Source organism: Melanerpes formicivorus, unplaced genomic scaffold (assembly GCF_026170545.1).
Source record: "Melanerpes formicivorus ecotype bairdi unplaced genomic scaffold, bMelFor1.0.p_v2 SCAF_144, whole genome shotgun sequence".
Lineage (NCBI taxonomy): Eukaryota > Metazoa > Chordata > Aves > Piciformes > Picidae > Melanerpes > Melanerpes formicivorus.
The window spans coordinates 17,938-37,584 of NW_027142496.1; the positions used below are offsets into that span (position 1 = coordinate 17,938).

Below are 19,647 nucleotides of genomic sequence, written 5' to 3' on the forward strand. Positions count from 1 at the left end.
TGCACCATTTCACCTCATTTCATTTCAGAGAGCCCCCACACCAGTTCATTTCAGGCCAGCATTGCACCATTTCACATCTTTTCATTTCAGAGAGCCCCCACACCGTTTCATTTCAGGCCAGCATTGCTGCATTTGATGTCTTTTCATTTCAGAGAGCGCCCACACCGTTTCATTTCAGGCCAGCATTGCACCATTTGATCATTTCATTTCAGAGAGCCCCCACACCGTTTTATTTCAGGCCAGCATTGCACCATTTGATCATTTCATTTCAGAGAGCCCCCACACCAGTTCATTTCAGGCCAGCATTGCACCATTTGATCATTTCATTTCAGAGAGCCCCCACACCGTTTCATTTCTGGCCAGCATTGTACCATTTCACCTCTTTTCATTACAGAGAGCCCCCACACCGTTTCATTTCAGGCCAGCATTGCTCCATTTGATCATTTCATTTCAGAGAGCCCCCACACCGTTTCATTTCAGGCCAGCATTGCACCATTTGATCATTTCATTTCAGAGAGCCCCCACACCGTTTCATTTCAGGCCAGCATTGCACCATTTGATCATTTCATTGCAGAGAGCCCCACACAGTTTCATTTCAGGCCAGCATTGCACTATTTGTTGATTTCATTTCAGAGAGCCCCCACACCATTTCATTTCAGGCCAGCATTGCACCATTTGATGATTTCACTTCAGAGAGCCCCCACACCATTTCATTTCAGGCCAGCATTGCACCATTTGATGATTTCACTTCAGAGAGCCCCCACACCGTTTCATTTCAGGCCAGCATTGCACCATTTGATGATTTCATTTCAGAGAGTCCCCACACCAGTTCATTTCAGGCCAGCATTGCACCATTTGATCATTTCATTCCAGAGAGCCCCCACACAGTTTCATTTCAGGCCAGCATTGCACCATTTGATCATTTCATTTCAGAGAGCCCCCACACGGTTTCATTTCTGGCCAGCATTGCACCATTTGATGTCTTTTCATTTCAGAGAGCCCCCACACCAGTTCATTTCTGGCCAGCATTGCACCATTTCACATCTTTTCATTTCAGAGAGCCAGCACACCGTTTCATTTCAGGCCAGCATTGCACCATTTGATCATTTCATTGCAGAGAGGCCCACACCGTTTCATTTCAGGCCAGCATTGCACCATTTGATCATTTCATTGCAGAGAGCCCCCACACCGTTTCATTTCAGGCCAGCATTGCACCATTTGATCATTTCATTGCAGAGAGCCCCCACACCGTTTCATTTCAGGCCAGCATTGCACCATTTCACATCTTTTCATTTCAGAGAGCCAGCACACCGTTTCATTTCAGGCCAGCATTGCTGCATTTGATGTCTTTTCATTCCAGAGAGCCCCCACACCATTTCATTTCAGGCCAGCATTGCACCATTTGATCATTTCATTTCAGAGAGCCCCCACAGCAGTTCATTTCAGGCCAGCATTGCACCATTTGATCATTTCATTTCAGAGAGCCCCCACACCATTTCATTTCAGGCCAGCATTGCACCATTTGATCATTTCATTTCAGAGAGCCCCCACAGCAGTTCATTTCAGGCCAGCATTGCACCATTTGATCATTTCATTTCAGAGAGCCCCCACACCGTTTCATTTCAGGCCAGCATTGTACCATTTCACCTCTTTTCATTTCAGAGAGCCCCCACACCGTTTCATTTCTGGCCAGCATTGCACCATTTGATGTCTTTTCATTTCAGAGAGCCCCCACACCAGTTCATTTCAGGCCAGCATTGCACCATTTGATCATTTCATTCCAGAAAGCCCCCACACCATTTCATTTCTGGCCAGCATTGCACCATTTGATCATTTCATTTCAGAGTGCCCCCACAGCGTTTCATTTCAGGCCAGCATTGCACCATTTGATCATTTCACTTCAGAGAGCCCCCACACCGTTTCATTTCAGGCCAGCATTGCACCATTTGATCATTTCATTGCAGAGAGGCCCACACCGTTTTATTTCAGGCCAGCATTGCACCATTTCACCTCATTTCATTTCAGAGAGCCCCCACACCAGTTCATTTCAGGCCAGCATTGCACCATTTCACATCATTTCAGAGAGCCAGCACACCGTTTCATTTCAGGCCAGCATTGCTGCATTTGATGTCTTTTCATTTCAGAGAGCGCCCACACCGTTTCATTTCAGGCCAGCATTGCACCATTTGATCATTTCATTTCAGAGAGCCCCCACACCGTTTTATTTCAGGCCAGCATTGCACCATTTGATCATTTCATTTCAGAGAGCCCCCACACCATTTCATTTCAGGCCAGCATTGCACCATTTGATCATTTCATTTCAGAGAGCCCCCACACCAGTTCATTTCAGGCCAGCATTGCACCATTTGATCATTTCATTTCAGAGAGCCCCCACACCATTTCATTTCAGGCCAGCATTGTACCATTTCACCTCTTTTCATTACAGAGAGCCCCCACACCGTTTCATTTCAGGCCAGCATTGCTCCATTTGATCATTTCATTTCAGAGAGCCCCCACACCGTTTCATTTCAGGCCAGCATTGCACCATTTGATCATTTCATTTCAGAGAGCCCCCACACCGTTTCATTTCAGGCCAGCATTGCACCATTTGATCATTTCATTGCAGAGAGCCCCACACAGTTTCATTTCAGGCCAGCATTGCACTATTTGTTGATTTCATTTCAGAGAGCCCCCACACCATTTCATTTCAGGCCAGCATTGCACCATTTGATCATTTCATTGCAGAGAGGCCCACACCGTTTCATTTCAGGCCAGCATTGCACCATTTGATCATTTCATTGCAGAGAGCCCCCACACCGTTTCATTTCAGGCCAGCATTGCACCATTTGATCATTTCATTTCAGAGAGCCCCCACACCAGTTCATTTCAGGCCAGCATTGCACCATTTGATCATTTCATTGCAGAGAGCCCCCACACCAGTTCATTTCAGGCCAGCATTGCACCATTTGATCATTTCATTTCAGAGAGCCCCCACACCTGTTCATTTCAGGCCAGCATTGCACCATTTGATCATTTCATTGCAGAGAGCCCCCACACCGTTTCATTTCAGGCCAGCATTGCACCATTTGATCATTTCATTGCAGAGAGCCCCCACACCAGTTCATTTCAGGCCAGCATTGCACCATTTCACCTCATTTCATTTCAGAGAGCCCCCACACCAGTTCATTTCAGGCCAGCATTGCACCATTTCACATCTTTTCATTTCAGAGAGCCAGCACACCGTTTCATTTCAGGCCAGCATTGCTGCATTTGATGTCTTTTCATTTCAGAGAGCCCCCACACCATTTCATTTCAGGCCAGCATTGCACCATTTGATCATTTCATTTCAGAGAGCCCCCACAGCAGTTCATTTCAGGCCAGCATTGCACCATTTGATCATTTCATTTCAGAGAGCCCCCACACCGTTTTATTTCAGGCCAGCATTGCACCATTTCACCTCTTTTCATTCCAGAGAGCCCCCACACCATTTCATTTCAGGCCAGCATTGCACCATTTGATCATTTCATTTCAGAGAGCCCCCACAGCAGTTCATTTCAGGCCAGCATTGCACCATTTGATCATTTCATTTCAGAGAGCCCCCACACCATTTCATTTCAGGCCAGCATTGCACCATTTGATCATTTCATTTCAGAGAGCCCCCACAGCAGTTCATTTCAGGCCAGCATTGCACCATTTGATCATTTCATTTCAGAGAGCCCCCACACCGTTTCATTTCAGGCCAGCATTGTACCATTTCACCTCTTTTCATTTCAGAGAGCCCCCACACCGTTTCATTTCAGGCCAGCATTGCACCATTTGATCATTTCATTCCAGAAAGCCCCCACACCATTTCATTTCTGGCCAGCATTGCACCATTTGATCATTTCATTTCAGAGTGCCCCCACAGCGTTTCATTTCAGGCCAGCATTGCACCATTTGATCATTTCACTTCAGAGAGCCCCCACACCGTTTCATTTCAGGCCAGCATTGCACCATTTGATCATTTCATTGCAGAGAGGCCCACACCGTTTTATTTCAGGCCAGCATTGCACCATTTCACCTCATTTCATTTCAGAGAGCCCCCACACCAGTTCATTTCAGGCCAGCATTGCACCATTTCACATCATTTCAGAGAGCCAGCACACCGTTTCATTTCAGGCCAGCATTGCTGCATTTGATGTCTTTTCATTTCAGAGAGCGCCCACACCGTTTCATTTCAGGCCAGCATTGCACCATTTGATCATTTCATTTCAGAGAGCCCCCACACCGTTTTATTTCAGGCCAGCATTGCACCATTTGATCATTTCATTTCAGAGAGCCCCCACACCATTTCATTTCAGGCCAGCATTGCACCATTTGATCATTTCATTTCAGAGAGCCCCCACACCAGTTCATTTCAGGCCAGCATTGCACCATTTGATCATTTCATTTCAGAGAGCCCCCACACCGTTTCATTTCAGGCCAGCATTGTACCATTTCACCTCTTTTCATTACAGAGAGCCCCCACACCGTTTCATTTCAGGCCAGCATTGCTCCATTTGATCATTTCATTTCAGAGAGCCCCCACACCGTTTCATTTCAGGCCAGCATTGCACCATTTGATCATTTCATTTCAGAGAGCCCCCACACCGTTTCATTTCAGGCCAGCATTGCACCATTTGATCATTTCATTGCAGAGAGCCCCACACAGTTTCATTTCAGGCCAGCATTGCACTATTTGTTGATTTCATTTCAGAGAGCCCCCACACCATTTCATTTCAGGCCAGCATTGCACCATTTGATCATTTCATTGCAGAGAGGCCCACACCGTTTCATTTCAGGCCAGCATTGCACCATTTGATCATTTCATTGCAGAGAGCCCCCACACCGTTTCATTTCAGGCCAGCATTGCACCATTTGATCATTTCATTTCAGAGAGCCCCCACACCAGTTCATTTCAGGCCAGCATTGCACCATTTGATCATTTCATTGCAGAGAGCCCCCACACCAGTTCATTTCAGGCCAGCATTGCACCATTTGATCATTTCATTTCAGAGAGCCCCCACACCAGTTCATTTCAGGCCAGCATTGCACCATTTGATCATTTCATTGCAGAGAGCCCCCACACCGTTTCATTTCAGGCCAGCATTGCACCATTTGATCATTTCATTGCAGAGAGCCCCCACACCAGTTCATTTCAGGCCAGCATTGCACCATTTCACCTCATTTCATTTCAGAGAGCCCCCACACCAGTTCATTTCAGGCCAGCATTGCACCATTTCACATCTTTTCATTTCAGAGAGCCAGCACACCGTTTCATTTCAGGCCAGCATTGCTGCATTTGATGTCTTTTCATTTCAGAGAGCCCCCACACCATTTCATTTCAGGCCAGCATTGCACCATTTGATCATTTCATTTCAGAGAGCCCCCACAGCAGTTCATTTCAGGCCAGCATTGCACCATTTGATCATTTCATTTCAGAGAGCCCCCACACCGTTTCATTTCAGGCCAGCATTGCACCATTTGATCATTTCATTTCAGAGAGCCCCCACAGCAGTTCATTTCAGGCCAGCATTGCACCATTTGATCATTTCATTTCAGAGAGCCCCCACACCGTTTCATTTCAGGCCAGCATTGCACCATTTCACCTCTTTTCATTCCAGAGAGCCCCCACACCGTTTCATTTCAGGCCAGCATTGCACCATTTGATCATTTCATTTCAGAGAGCCCCCACACCGTTTCATTTCAGGCCAGCATTGTACCATTTGATCATTTCATTTCAGAGAACCCACACACCATTTCATTTCAGGCCAGCATTGCAACATTTGATCATTTCATTTCAGAGAGCCCCCACACCATTTCATTTCAGGCCAGCATTGTACCATTTCACCTCTTTTCATTACAGAGAGCCCCCACACCGTTTCATTTCAGGCCAGCATTGCACCATTTGATCATTTCATTTCAGAGAGCCCCCACACCATTTCATTTCAGGCCAGCATTGCTCCATTTCACCTCTTTTCATTACAGAGAGCCCCCACACCGTTTCATTTCAGGCCAGCATTGCACCATTTGATCATTTCATTTCAGAGAGCCCCCACACCGTTTCATTTCAGGCCAGCATTGCACCATTTGATCATTTCATTTCAGAGAGCCCCCACACCGTTTCATTTCAGGCCAGCATTGCACCATTTGATCGTTTCATTTCAGAGAGCCCCCACACCAGTTCATTTCAGGCCAGCATTGCACCATTTGATCATTTCATTGCAGAGAGCCCCCACACCGTTTCATTTCAGGCCAGCATTGCACCATTTGATCATTTCATTGCAGAGAGCCCCCACACCGTTTCATTTCAGGCCAGCATTGCACCATTTGTTGATTTCATTTCAGAGAGCCCCCACACCGTTTCATTTCAGGCCAGCATTGCACCATTTCACCTCTTTTCATTTCAGGGAGCCCCCACACCGTTTCATTTCAGGCCAGCATTGCACCATTTGATCATTTCATTTCAGAGAGCCCCCACACCGTTTCATTTCAGGCCAGCATTGCACCATTTGATCATTTCATTTCAGGGAGCCCCCACACCATTTCATTTCAGGCCAGCATTGCACCATTTCACCTCTTTTCATTTCAGAGAGCCCCCACACCGTTTCATTTCAGGCCAGCATTGCACCATTTGATCATTTCATTTCAGAGAGCCCCACACCGTTTCATTTCAGGCCAGCATTGCACCATTTCACCTCTTTTCATTGCAGAGAGCCCCCACACCGTTTCATTTCAGGCCAGCATTGCACCATTTGATCATTTCATTGCAGAGAGCCCCACACCGTTTCATTTCAGGCCAGCATTGCACCATTTGTTGATTTCATTTCAGAGAGCCCCCACACCGTTTCATTTCAGGCCAGCATTGCACCATTTCACCTCTTTTCATTTCAGAGAGCCCCCACACCGTTTCATTTCAGGCCAGCATTGCGCCATTTGATGATTTCTTTTCAGAGAGCCCCCACACCGTTTCATTTCAGGCCAGCATTGCACCATTTGATGATTTCTTTTCAGAGAGCCCCCACACCAGTTCATTTCAGGCCAGCATTGCACCATTTGATCATTTCATTTCAGAGAGCCCCCACACCATTTCATTTCAGGCCAGCATTGCACCATTTGATCATTTCATTTCAGAGAGCCCCCACACCAGTTCATTTCAGGCCAGCATTGCACCATTTGATCATTTCATTTCAGAGAGCCCCCTCACCAGTTCATTTCAGGCCAGCATTGCACCATTTGATCATTTCATTTCAGAGAGCCCCCACACCGTTTCATTTCAGGCCAGCATTGCACCATTTGATCATTTCATTTCAGAGAGCCCCCACACCGTTTCATTTCTGGCCAGCATTGCACCATTTGATCATTTCATTTCAGAGAGCCCCCACACCAGTTCATTTCTGGCCAGCATTGCACCATTTCACCTCTTTTCATTTCAGAGAGCCCCCACACCGTTTCATTTCAGGCCAGCATTGCACCATTTGATCATTTAATTTCAGAGAGCCCCCACACCGTTTCATTTCTGGCCAGCATTGCACCATTTGATCATTTCATTTCTGAGAGCCCCCACACCGTTTCATTTCTGGCCAGCATTGCACCATTTCACCTAGTCTCATTTCAGAGAGCCCCACACCAGTTCATTTCAGGCCAGCATTGCACGATTTCACCTGGTCTCATTTCAGAGAGCCCCCACACCGTTTCATTTCAGGCCAGCATTGCAATGTTTCGTCATTTCGTTTCAGAGAGCCCCACGCCGTTTCGTCAACAGAAAATCCTGCTAAAAATACCTGCTTTTTCCGTGGATAGTCAAGAGTATTGCCTATTGCTACATAAGAAGCTTTGCAATCGTTCCCTTTGGATCTGTCCCATTAAATCCCAAGGCTTCCGTAATGTAAAAACAAATTCCAAGTACGGTAACGCACGGCTTGGAAACATCTACGAAATGTGTAACGATTGCTCAGGAACGGGGGGTCTTCCTTTGTGCTGCGAGGGTCGTCGCTTTGCTTTGGGCTTTTTTACGTGATCTGGGATTTTTTGGGTCCTTAGTTTACATGCCGATAGGAACCGTTTTCCCCTGCGCCCGCCGATTGCACAACACATACCCTACGACTGAAAAAATAAAACAACTGTTTACATCGACAGGAAAGAATGGGATCGATTGCTACGTAGATACTTCGCAATCGCCGAGCCGAGCCGCCGAGCCGAGCCCCGCCGCCCTTTTAGGGGAAGAAAACCCTCTCGTTTGCCTGAGAGCGCCGAGGCGACTCGCCCCGAGACTATAAATGCAACTACAATCCTCTCCTCTCTATAGAGATATTCAGGAATGGTATTCATTGCGACGGTAAAGAGGCTCTGAAGGTACCCCCCCACCGGATCTCCTCTCTGCAAGATCTCCGGCAAGTGATGCCGGAACGGAAAAACGATCTGCGCGTAGAGCAAAGCCAATTTTGGCAACGTACCTACCAAAGGGGAATCGATTGAAAGCGGCGGACTTACGCTGAGCGGTCGGGGGGGCGTCTCTTGCCGCCGCGCGTGGGAAGCGCCCCGCCGGCCTCCCCTCGGCAGGTTTTCCGTTCCGAGAAAAACCAACCCGACGCCGAAACCGGTGAGTGTTTAAAAACCCTACAACGCAAAGGAAAATCCGTGCGCTGTTGTGTACTAGAGATACGCACTGTAAGTTTACGTCTTTCAGAACCCCATGCAGCGCATTTCAAAGCCTCTTTTCAGACAAATTAATACCAGACTGCTGCGCCTAGTTAAACAGCAGAGCTATGAAGTTGCAAGAGAGGGGTGTCAGGGTTAGCTGGCCTCTTAGGGATTTTAATCCCCTCCGAGAACGTGCAAGCGTTTCAAACGAGCTGCTACGTAAGAACCCCAGAGAGCGGCAGAGGCTGGCGCTTACCTGGAAGGGAGCCCGAGGAAACCGGGAAGAATCTCAGCGAGGAGCTGAGCCGCGCCAAGCCCCCAACGTGCCGGTTCCTTCCGCCTCGCCTCGGGGAGCCCCGCGCCGGTTCCGTTCCATCCGCCTCGCCTCGGGGAGCCCCGCGCCGGTTCCGTCCGGTTCCGTTCGCCTCGGTTCGCCTCTCCTCGTCTCGGGGGGCCCCGCGGGTGAGCTGCCGCGGGGAGTTTGAGTCGCCGCCGGCTGAGGCGAGGAAAAATCTTTTCCTTCGCTGAAAGCGCTATGCCGACTCACCCTAAAACTGAAACTTTCCTGTTTACATGGATAGTAAAGAATAGGGTCAATTGCTATATGAAAACCTTTGCAGTCTCCCCCATTGGAATGCTTAGTGGAACCCCCTGGTTCCACCCCGAGGGCTCTTACCTGTGGCAGCGATTTGCCTTTCTCCCTTGTGGGACGCCCCCTTAGGGCTTACACGTTACCCCTTTCCCTTGCCAGCAGTCCTTTTCCTGCCTGAAGGCTCTTGTCTCTTCCTGGGGTGATCTGACTGAGTTAAAAGAGCTCTGCCTGAGAAGCCTCTAAGGGGGCGCCCGGAGAGGTCCTGCGCCTCGGCGGGCCCCGCGGCCCGATGGAGAGGGGTCCCGCCGCGGTCCTCGGAAACCGATCTGGGGGAAAAGACGAACGCCACGGCTCGGGTAACTGCCGGAGTTCTATAGGGCTCGCTACAGCCCTGGACGGCTGTGGGATCTCTCCTAAAGGTCTCGGAGCTGAGCGGTTTCACAAACTCACCTTACTTCTGTGAAAGAGGAGGTTGGACTATTTCCCAGAAGTCTGCTGCACGTTTTCCTGGTTTCTGCAGATAGTTTTCCTCCTTTTCTTACCAGCGACTCATGTGAAGTCTTAGGGCTTTTAATCCCCTCCTAGAACATTCAGGCGTATCGAACCTTCAGAGCACCTACACGGGAACCGCGGACAGCGACAGAGGGTGGCACTAACCTGGTGCGGAGCTCAGCTGGACGAAGGGAACCCACGGAAGCTAAAGGAAGCCGAGCTGAGAGCAGACCTCGGCGGAGCCGGCTGGCGCCCGGGGGAGCCGAGCCCCGGCGCGCCTGGTGAGAGGCAGCCCGGCCGGCCGGAGCCGCCGTCTCTTCGGGGGAAGGAAATCCTCCGGCTTCACAGAGAGCCAAGCCGACTCGCCCTAAGACTGCCAATCTCTCCTGTTCATACAGGTAGTCAGGACTGGCACTAAGTGCCAGGTAACAAGGCTCTGAACTCACCCCCGTTGCGTCTCTTCCGTTACACGCAAAGGCTGCTAGCAGGTAGAAGCCGATTGCAAGCAGAGCAAAGCAGTTTGAAAACAGAACTACGAAATGGGTCTCAAGGAATTAAAGACGGGGAACCCTCCTCAGTGCGTGTTGGGGGGGGGGGATCCTTTATTTCTTTTGCCTTTATTCTTTGTCCTGAGGTTTCTTTGGGTTTTGGTCTCTTTAATTTGAATGGAAGTAACCTCTGAGGAGAGCCCAGCGAAGCCTCCCCCCACACACAGGGGTGAGAATCCCCTACCTGGTCAGTGCTGCCCCCGCTCTTAAGGGGCCTGCTAGCATCTAAGGTGGATGTGGGGGTATCAAAGGGGAATTCGGGCACTCAGAGAGGTATATGGGGAGGCTCTGGAGGGGCTCCAAAAGGACCTTTCAGTTGGATCCAACTGAGGCCACCGCCAACAAGCCACGCCCCCCAAACTGAGGCCGCCGCCAAGCCGGCCCCCCCACCCACCCAAACACATAGGCCGCCGGCAAGACAAGCAACCCCCCCCCCCCCCCAGCAACAGAAGCTGCCACCAAGCCAGCCAAACCCCCACCCCAGCAACAGAAGCTGCTGCCGCCGCCAAGCCGGCCACCCCCCAACCCCCCCCAAACCACAGAGGGCACCACCACCAAGCCAGCCACCCCCAACCCCCACCCAATAACAGAGGCCGCCGCCACACCAGCCACGCATCCCACCCACCCCAGTCACAACAGAGGCCGCCGCCACCAAGCCAGTCCCCCCCCCTCCCAACACAGGCCACCGCCACCAAGCCAGCCCCCCCCCCAACCACAGAGGCCACCGCCGCCAAGCCAGCACCCCCACACGGCCCACCCAGTAACAGAGGCCGCCGCCAAAAAGCCAGCCACCCCCCACACACCCAAAAACATGGGCTGCCGCCAAATCAGCCACCACCCCTATCCCCCACCCAACAACAGAGACCGCTGCCAAGGCAGCCACGCATCCCACCCCCCACCCAACAGAGGCCGCTGCTGCCAAGCCAGCCAAACCCCCAACCAACAACAAACGCTGCTGCCGCCAAGGCAGCCAGCCCACCACCCCATAACAGAGGCCGCTGCTGCCAAGCCAGCCACCCCCCCACCCACCCAACGCCAACAGAGGCTGCCGCCAAAAAGCCAGCCACCACCTCCAACCACATAGGCCGCCGCCGCCAAGACAGCCACCCCCCCACTCCCCCACCCAATAACAGAGGCTGCCGCCAAACCAGCCACGCATCCCACCCCTCCCACCCAATAACAGAGGCCACCACCGCCAAGCCAGCCACCCCCCCACTCCACCACCCAATAACAGGGGCCGCCGCCAAGCCAAGCCAGCCCCCACCCCACGGCCCACCCAGTAACAGAGGCCACTGCCAAAAAGCCAGCCACCCCCCTACCCACCCACAACCAACAGAGGCCGCCGCCAAAAAGCCAGCCACCCCCCCCAACCAACCACAGAGGCTGCTGCCACCAAGCCAGCCAACCCCCCCCCACCCCAGCAACAGAAGCTGCCGCTGCCGCACCAGCCACCCCTCAACCCCCCCAAACCACAGAGGGCACCGCCACCACGCCAGCCACCCCCCCAACCCCCACCCAATAACAGATGCTGACACCAGACCAGCCACGCATCCCACCCACCCCAGTCACAACAGAGGCCGCCGCCGTCAAGCCAGCCACAGCCCCCCCACCCAGCCACATAGGCAGCCGCCAAGACAAGCAACCACCCCATGCCCCCCAGCAACAGAAGCTGCCGCCAAGCCAGCGACGCATCCCACACCATCAACAGAAGCTGCCGCCACCAAGCCGGCCATCCCCTAACCCCCCGAAAAAATAGAGGCCGCTGCCACCAAGCCAGCAAATTGCCCCACACCCCCCAGCAACTAAAGCTGCCGCCGCCAAGCTGGCCATCCACTAACCCCCCCAAAAACCAGAGGGCGCCACCACCACGCCAGCCACCCCCCCAACCCCCACCCAATAACAGAGGCCGCCGCCAAACCAGCCACGCATCCCACCCACCCCAGTCACAGAGGCCGCCGCCACCAAGCCAGTCCCCCCACACCCAACACAGGCCACCACCGCCAAGCCAGCCCCCCCCCCCCCAACCACAGAGGGCACAGCCACCAAGCCAAGCCAGCACCCCCCCACGGCCCACCCAGTAACAGAGGCCGCCGCCAAAAAGCCAGCCACCCCACACACACCCAAAAACATGGGCTGCCACCAAACCAGCCAACACCCCTACCCCGTACCCAACAACAGAGGCCGCTGCCAAGGCAGCCACGCATCCCACCCCCCACCCAACAGAGGCCGCCGCTGCCAAGCCAGCCAAACCCCCAACCAACAACAGACGCCGCCGCCGCCAAGGCAGCCGGCCCACCACCCCATAACAGAGGCCGTCGCTGCAAAGCCAGCCACCCCCCCACCCACCCAACACCAACAGAGGCTGCTGCCAAAAAGCCAGCCACCCCCCCCAACCACAGAGGACGCTGCCGCCAAGCCAGCAAATCCCCTCATGCCCCCCAGCAACAGAAGCAGCCGCCAAGCCAGCCAACCCCCCCCACCCCAGCAACAGAAGCGGCCGCTGCAAAGCCAGGCAGCCCCCAAGCCCCCCAAAACACAGAGGCCGCCGCCACCAAGTCAGCCACAGCCCCCCCACCCAACCACATAGGCCGCCGCCGCCAAGACAGACACCCCCCCACTCCACCACCCAATAACAGGGGCCGCCGCCAAGCCAAGCCAGCCCCCCCCCACGGCCCACCCAGTAACAGAGGCCACTGCCAAAAAGCCAGCCACCCCCCTACCCACCCACAACCAACAGAGGCCGCCGCCAAAAAGCCAGCCACCCCCCCAACCAACCACAGAGGCCGCTGCCGCCAAGCCAGCCAACCCCCACACCACCCCAGCAACAGAAGCTGCCGCTGCTGCACCAGCCACCCCTCAACCCCCCCAAACCACAGAGGGCGCTGCCACCACGCCAGCCACCCCCCCAACCCCCACCCAATAACAGAGGCCGCCACCAAACCAGCCACGCATCCCACCCACCCCAGTCACAGCAGAGGCCGCCGCCACCAAGCCAGACACAGCCCCCCCACCCAGCCACACAGGCCGCCGCCAAGACAAGCAACCACCCCATGCCCCCCAGCAACAGAAGCTGCCGTCGCCAAGCTGGCCACCCCCCACCCTCCCCAAAAAACAGAGGCCACTGACAAGCCAGCCACGCATCCCACCCACCCCAGTCACAACAGAGGCCGCTGCTGCCAAGCCAGCCACCCCCCAGCCCCAGCAACAGAAGCTGCCGCCACCAAGCCGGCCATCCCCTAACCCCCCCAAAAAACAGAGGCCGCTGCCACCAAGCCAGCAAATTGCCCCACACCCCCCAGGAACAGAAGCTGCCGCCGCCAAGCCGGCCACCCACTAACCTCCCCAAAAAACAGAGGGCGCTGCCACCAAGCCTGCCCCCCAAACTCCCACCCAATAACAATGGCCGCCGCCAAACCAGCCACGCATCCCACCCACCCCAGTCACAACAGAGGCCACAGCCACCAAGCCAAGCCAGCACCCCCCCACGGCCCACCCAGTAACAGAGGCCGCCGCCAAAAAGCCAGCCACCCCACACACACCCAAAAACATGGGCTGCCACCAAACCAGCCAACACCCCTACCCCCACCCAACAACAGAGGCCGCTGCCAAGGCAGCCACGCATCCCACCCCCCACCCAACAGAGGCCGCCGCTGCCAAGCCAGCCAAACCCCCAACCAACAACAGACGCTGCCGCCGCCAAGGCAGCCTGCCCACCACCCCATAACAGAGGCCGTCGCTGCAAAGCCAGCCACCCCCCCACCCACCCAACGCCAACAGAGGCCGCCGCCAAAAAGCCAGCCACCCCCCCAACCACAGAGGATGCTGCCGCCAAGCCAGCAAATCCCCTCATGCCCCCCAGCAACAGAAGCTGCCGCTGCCGCGCCAGCCACCCCCCAACCCCCCCAAACCACAGAGGGCACCACCACCATGCCAGCCACCCCCCCAACCCCCACCCGATAACAGAGGCCGCCGCCAAACCAGCCACGCATCCCACCCACCCCAGTCACAGAGGCCGCCGCCACCAAGCCAGTCCCCCCCCCCTCCCAACACAGGCCACCGCCGCCAAGCCAGCCCCCCCCCCCAACCACAGAGGCCACAGCCACCAAGCCAAGCCAGCACCCCCCCCACAGCCCACCCAGTAACAGAGGCTGCCGCCAAAAAGCCAGCCACCCCACACACACCCAAAAACATGGGCTGCCACCAAACCAGCCAACACTCCTACCCCCCACCCAACAACAGAGGCCGCTGCCAAGGTAGCCACGCATCCCACCCCCCGCCCAACAGAGGCTGCCGCTGCCAAGCCAGCCAAACCCCCAACCAACAACAGACACTGCCGCCGCCAAGGCAGCCGGCCCACCACCCCATAACAGAGGCCGTCGCTGCAAAGCCAGCCACCCCCCCACCCACCCAACGCCAACAGAGGCCGCCGCCAAAAAGCCAGCTACCCCCCCAACCACAGAGGACGCTGCCGCCAAGCCAGCAAATCCCCTCATGCCCCCCAGCAACAGAAGCTGCCGCCACCTTGCCAGCCACCCCCCCCAACCCCCACCCAATAACAGAGGCTGCCACCAAACCAGCCACACATTCCACCCACCCCAGTCACAGCAGAGGCCGCCGCCACCAAGCCAGCCACAGCCCCTCCACCTAGCCACATAGGCCGCCGCCAAGACAAGCAACCACCCCATGTCCCCCAGCAACAGAAGCTGCTGCCAAGCCAGCGACGCATCCCACCCCAGCAACAGAAGCTGCCTTCGCCAAGCTGGCCACCCCCCACACCCCCCAAAAAACAGAGGCTGCTGACAAGCCAGCCACGCATCCCACCCACCCCAGTCACAACAGAGGCCGCCGCTGCCAAGCCAGCCACCCCCCAGCCCTGCAACAGAAGCTGCCGCCACTAAGCTGGCCACCCCCTAACCCCCCCAAAAACCAGAGGGCGCTGCCACCAAGCCTACCCCCACCCAATAACAGAGGCCACCACCAAAAAGCCAGCCACACCCCCACACCCAAAAACATGGGCTGCCGCCAAACCAGCCACCACCCCTACCCCACACACACAACAGAGGCCGCTGCCGAGGCAGCCACACATCCCACCCCCCACCCAACAGAGGCTGCCACTGCCATGCCAGCCAACCCCCCAACCAACAGCAGACACTGCCACCACCAAGCCAGCCACCCCCCCACCCACCCAACACCAACAGAGACCGCCGCCAAAAAGCCAGCCACCCTCCCCAACCAGCCACGTAAGCCGCTGCCGCCAAGCCAGTCAACCCCCCCACCCCAGCAAGAGAAGCTGCCGCCCCCAAGCCAGGCGCCCCCAAAGCCCCCAAAAAAACAGAGGCCGCCGCCGCACCAGCGAATCCCCCCATACCCCCCAGCAACAGAAGCTGCTGCAGCCAGCCACCCCCCAACCCCCCCAAAAAATGGAGGGTGACGCCGCCAAGCCAGCGACCCTCCCAATCCCCACCCAATAACAGAGGCCACCGCCAGGCCAAGCCCCCCCCCCCACACGCCCCACCCAATAACAGAAGCTGCCACCAAAAAGCCAGCCACCCCCCCCACACACACCCAAAAACATGGGCTGCCACCAAACCAGCCAACACCCCCCACCCAACAACAAAGGCTGTGGCCAAGCCAGCCACGCATCCCACCCCCCACCCAACAGAAGCCGCCGCTGCCAAGCCGGCCAACCCCCCAACCAACAACAGACGCTGCTGCCGCCGCCAAGCCAGCCAACCCCCCCGCCCAATAACAGAGGCCGCCGCTGCCAAGCTGGCCAACCCCCCACACACACCAGAGGCTGCCAGCAAGCCAGCCCCCACTCCCCCCCCCCCAGCTAACCCTAACCATCCAACTGAAGTGCCCCCAGGTGACCCTCCATTGGCTCCCACATGTCCCTGAATTCCTGTTTGATACCCCCCACACCCACCATAGATGCCCACAAACCCCCTGAAGTGGGGGGGGACGCTGACCGGTCAGGGGGGGCATCTCCTCCGGGTGCGTGGGGAGCGACTCAGCTGGCCTCTCTTCAGAGGCCTTTCCATTCAAATTAAACAACTGAATATAAAACCAGTGGGGTCTCCTTTGTGTGTGTTGTGCGGTTTTAATTTGCCGCTCAGGGCCATTGGAAACCTTTTGGCGTACACGTTACTACTTCTCTGCAACCTCTGGAGGAACAGCATGGCTTTTCCTCCGCTACAATACCTCACGCTAATACTTACGTTTTGTCATGGGTTTCCGTCCCCTCCGGGAACGTTCGGGCAAGCAGTCCGCTGGCAGCGTTTGGGAGAGGCTGCCCCCACCCCTCGCTCGCCCGCTCCTCGGCTGTGTTGTCGCTGCAGCAATTTGAGCCTTACCTGGGAGCTCAGAGCTTGGATGGTGTCGAGGCTGAGAATCTCTCTCCTGCTCCCCCCCTCCTCCCTCCCAACAGAGGGGGGAAAAAAAAAAAGGAAAGGACCAAATCCAGCAAGAAATAATTTGGAGTCAGCTGGGAAGCAGAGAGTTTAGTAGAACACTCGCAAGCCCTCCACCCTGTCTTCAGAATGGGCGTTCACCCGCCACAAGCCACCCCTCCGTTCCCCTCCCCCTCCCCTGTCACAGCCCTGTCGTCCGCTCTTGGCACGTGGTATTCGACTCCTCGAGGCGAGTCCCTGGTTATCCCGACTCGTTCTCTCTCAGGGCAGTCTCTCTGGTGCTGGAACTGGGCAGGGATGTGGAGAAGAATCAGGAATCAGTCTGACTTTGAAAGGAAAAGAGAAAAAAAATCAGGAATAGTCCATTGCTGCAGGGACAGCAGGAACAAGTACAGGTGGGATGACCCAGGAGCTCTGTGGGTTGCTGTGCAGTGCGTATGTTGAGTCCTGGACGCCAGGCTAGTGTTAAGCCAGGAGGGAAAGAGGTTAGACCGACTTCTAACTATTCGCACAGTGACTATAATGCATTGATGTGTGTTGCCCCCTCTGAGTTCATCCTCTCTCAGCCAGAGCCACGTTCTGCTGTGGGATACGCTGAATGTCCCCAGTTTCCAACATGCTCCGCTAGGTGTGACCAGGCCTCTTGGCAGAGGCCGCCCCTGGGGTTGGTTTGCCCGGCGCTGGCAAGCCCTCCGCCCTGTTTTTGCAATGGTCTGTAACCCCCCACAATCGCCCACCCCCACGTGGCATCGCGGTAGGAAAGACAGAGACAGCTGAGGGGCTGCCCTGCTTCTGATAGCCCCGACCCACGGACGCCCTTCTTGGTAGGGTTTGCGCCTTCGGGACGCAGCTGAGTTTTTGCTGCGCCTCTCTGTGAGAGCTGTTGCGTGGCTCTGCATCTCCGAGCGTGTTCCCTGTTCCCCAGGATTTACTACGCCCCGATTGCCTTGCAGTCGGTGCATTTCTCCCTGGCCATCAACCAACCTCTAATGCCTGTTGCTCTCTAATTAAATCTTTCGATGGTTTCAGCTTTCTGAGCCTGTGTTGGTACGACTCCTGATCAGGGCACCGCGAGAGAGACAAACCCTCCTTCTGTCCTGTGGTTCCGGGAAGGGTCCCGGCACTCGCAGGCAGGCACCAACGGGGTAGTAACTGTGAAGTGACATCAGCCTTGCTTGGTCGACCAAGTAGAAAGCAAAGAGTCAATCGGTAAGGAGTGGAGCAAAAAGCAAAGCTTAGCTCTCAGTTACTCACGTTGTAAAGCTGTAAGTAGGTTTCCCTGCACCCTAGAAAAACACTGCACAGGCATCTCATTTTCCTCTGGCATTCATTTAACTCGCAGAGCTGTGGGGGAGTTACTGGGAGACTTGGAAAGGCAGTGGGAGCACTAGGAAGGGAATTTGGAGTTACGGGGAGGAACACAAAGACGACAGGTGCCACGCTAGAAGAACACTTACTGTTACCGGGAGAAGACCCCTCCTGATTCTTCCTGACTGCTGCTCGCCCCGGCCGGCCCGCCCGCCCGCCCGCTCGCTCGCCCGCCCCAGCCCGCCCGCTCGCTCGCCCCGGCCCGGCCCGCCCGCTCGCTCGCTCGCCCCGGCCCGGCCCGCTCGCTCGCCCCGGCCCGGCCCGGCCCGCTCGCTCGCCCCGGCCCGGCCCGCTCGCTCGCCCCGGCCCGGCCCGCTCGCTCGCCCCGGCCCGGCCCGCTCGCTCGCCCCGGCCCGGCCCGCTCGCTCGCCCCGGCCCGGCCCGCTCGCTCGCTCGCCCCGGCCCGGCCCGCTCGCTCGCCCGCCCCGGCCCGCCCGCTCGCTCGGCCCCGGCCCCGGCCCCGGCCGGTAGTGCGCGAGTCCCCCGCCCCGTCGCGGCTCCCAAACGGTCCCGGCTCAGCTCCAGGAACCCCCCTACAAGCAAAGCCAGAGCGCGGTCCTGCAGCTGCCAGAGGAAAGCCCCGGAGAGCTGTGGAAGCAGGCACTCACCTAGCACGGAGCGAGCAGGAACCCGATAGCCCCGGCGGGCCAGTGAGCGCCGTTTTAAAGCCGCCAGCCCCGAGCGCGCGAACAACCCTCGCTGCGACGCATGCGCTGAACCCATGGCAACGATCGCGACGCTATCGCCCTGGCGGGACCGGAGCCTCGCTGCGGCGCAGGAGTTGTACCCATGTCAGCGCTCGAGTCAGGCTCTCTCTCCCTTTTCCCTTCTCCCCCTAACAACTTTCCAGCATTTCAAGCGTTCAGCGCGGTTCGCTGCAGCGCTGAGCGCCCTCGGGGCGGCACGCGCCGCGGCACGGCGGCGGTGCCGGCCGTGACGCACGCGGGGGCGGCCCTGAGCACTGCCCTGGGCGTGGGCAGCAGCTCGGCCCGGCCCCGTTCGGGATGTTTTGGCATTTAAATCGAAACCCTACACCACGCGCAGGTAAAAGCCTCTGTTTATGATGGGTACGGCCGCAGGCTGTGCTTATAGCTCAAGCCCCTGTGTGACTTCATTACGATTCTCACAGCCTTTAAAACAGAGAGGGGAGACGGGGGGTCGTTTCCAAAGCTTTGTGACACAGCAGTCGCTCCAACTCCTCCCTCTCCAGCTGGAGAGGGTCTGTTCTGCATTGCCTCTCACGGCACTGACGCTGTGAAATATTCTGTGGTCCCCTCCGAGACTTGTCAGCGGTTTAGGGGGGTGCCCCCAGCCCTCACCTGCTCCTCTGCTGCAGCATCCCCCTGCCCCATGTCCGCCCAGAATCCCCCCGCTCCCTTTGATTCTCCCCCCAAAAGGCAGAATGTGAAGCAAACTGCCCGGCCAGCAGCTCGGTCCTTTCCTAGTCAGATGTGTACACATCCCCTCTCCCCCTGAAGGGGAGCTCTGCTGCAGCAATGAAGGGGGGCAGGGAAGGGTCCCCCACAAACAGCTGCAGCTACTCCAGCCCCCGTGTTGCCGGCTGGTGGCTGCCCCA

General features: G+C 56.3%; 2 long non-coding RNA genes across 2 annotated transcripts; both read right to left on the reverse strand.

Annotated features, from left to right (window-relative positions):
• Positions 1–8,990: 8,990 nt before the first annotated feature.
• LOC137456947 (uncharacterized) lies at positions 8,991–10,618 on the reverse strand. Its single transcript, XR_010991174.1, has 3 exons — positions 9,704–10,618; positions 9,338–9,579; positions 8,991–9,226 (listed from the first exon to the last, which is right to left on the reverse strand). It is a non-coding gene; the product is annotated as an uncharacterized lncRNA (long non-coding RNA).
• Positions 10,619–16,646: 6,028 nt separating this feature from the next.
• LOC137456948 (uncharacterized) lies at positions 16,647–18,996 on the reverse strand. Its single transcript, XR_010991175.1, has 4 exons — positions 18,680–18,996; positions 17,958–18,090; positions 17,688–17,855; positions 16,647–17,029 (listed from the first exon to the last, which is right to left on the reverse strand). It is a non-coding gene; the product is annotated as an uncharacterized lncRNA (long non-coding RNA).
• Between the last annotated feature and the right edge of the window lie 651 nt (positions 18,997–19,647).